This window comes from Pinus tabuliformis, chromosome Q (assembly GCF_031772625.1).
Source record: "Pinus tabuliformis cultivar Carrire ecotype Pingquan chromosome Q, CPIR1, whole genome shotgun sequence".
Classification (NCBI taxonomy): Eukaryota; Viridiplantae; Streptophyta; class Pinopsida; order Pinales; family Pinaceae; genus Pinus; species Pinus tabuliformis.
This window is the reverse complement of record NC_142296.1, coordinates 165,670,421-165,671,972: the sequence shown is the minus strand read 5'-3', so window position 1 is coordinate 165,671,972 and position 1,552 is coordinate 165,670,421. Positions and strand designations below refer to the sequence as shown.

At 38.2% G+C, this 1,552-nt stretch overlaps 1 long non-coding RNA gene across 1 annotated transcript; it reads left to right on the top strand.

Annotated features, from left to right (window-relative positions):
* Positions 1 to 257: 257 nt before the first annotated feature.
* Positions 258 to 901, top strand: LOC149218764 (uncharacterized). The gene is made up of 2 exons (XR_016248643.1): positions 258 to 407; positions 590 to 901. It is a non-coding gene; the product is annotated as an uncharacterized LOC149218764 (long non-coding RNA).
* The last annotated feature ends 651 nt before the right edge of the window (positions 902 to 1,552 follow it).

Sequence of the window (1,552 nt, the reverse complement as noted above, 5' to 3'; positions counted from 1 at the left end):
GAAAATTGCAACTATGTAGTACAGCATTGGAAAATTCCAAGTCCAAGGCGGGCGTTGGAAAATTTCAACCACGTAGTACAGCATTGGAAAATTCCAAGTCCAAGGCCGGCGTTGGAAAATTGCAACTACGTAGTACAGCATCGAAGGAGGACCAAATGCTGAGACGCGTTCAAATTTCGATCAGTGCCGATGCCCAGCAACGGTTGTTATTTATATGGATGACAGTGTGAGAGAGTAATTCATTTTCTGGGTTCTACGAGGATTGGGGTGTCGTTATTTTATCATTGCGAGAATGCAGAAATTTAGGATTGGAGGCGGCCATATGTTGATGATTGGAATGCTGTTTCTTCTAGCAGTTACCCGGATTACTGGTTCTCCTCGACCCTTCAGTACACACACACCACCAGGTATGAAAGATCAGGATAACAAGACTGACAAATTTCCTGCACTTAAATCCTTTCTTAGGCACACACATTAGTCATTACTTCAACTTCAATGTTGCGTTGGTGTTTTAATATTGTCAGAATGCAGAAATTTAGAATTGGAGACAGTCCTATGCTGATGATTGGAATGCGCTTTCTTCTGGCAGCTGCACCGATTACTGCTTCTCACCGATCAACATTGCGGGTGCAATATTGCGGGAGCAGGCTGGGGCATTCGGAAGGGTGCTTCGGAGATTGCTGTCCGCCGCCATGAATGCGGGAACCAACCCCCGACCTGCTGCCCGCAAACGTGTCGGGAACGTGCCCGCAAACGTGACAGCCCCGTGATCGCTGCTTTGATTATTAGTATGTTGATTAGATCGGAAGTTTGCTGATTATTGGTATGTTGCTTAGATTGGAAGTTTGCTCCGGCCCTCCTGATCCCTCCTTGTAATGGATAATAATACTGGATAGAATGCCGTCTGAGTTTCTGTCATAACTTTATCTGGTAAAGAAAGTTTCTTATCTCGTGTTTTTGTCCGACTGCAGTTCTGCCCTCTCATTTGTTCTTATCCTATTTTGTGTATGTGAGCCACTTATTTATATGATATTAATGTGACCTCAAAAGGTTTCAGGCTTGAGTGTTCATTTATATTCACACCTGGAATTTAGATTTCATTTTATTGGTCATAATAATTTTTTTTAAGGTTTTGCGTGCTTATGCTTGGTATTATGTTTAAAACTTTGTTCTTTAAGAATAATGTTATCATAATAAATTAACTTTTTACTAATAAATATTTTCATAATTATGTTAAAAAATTTCATATAAAAAAACGATAATATACAAATAACTTTTAAAATCTTACAGGTTAGTTGTTAAATCTTATTCAATAAATTCTCAACCTCTGAATCATAGACAACAAGTTGCCAACAACCGTTCATCGAAAGAACTTCGTAAACCAGAAAATAAAATATTTACGGAATAAAATGGGTATTAAGGACGTTTTCATAAAAGTAGGCCAGAAAATAAAATATTTGTAAAATAAAATGGGTATTAAGGACGTTTTGATGTTAAAAAAAAGAAAGTTAACTATAAAAATACATTTTCCACGGTTCCAAATCCGTCCAGA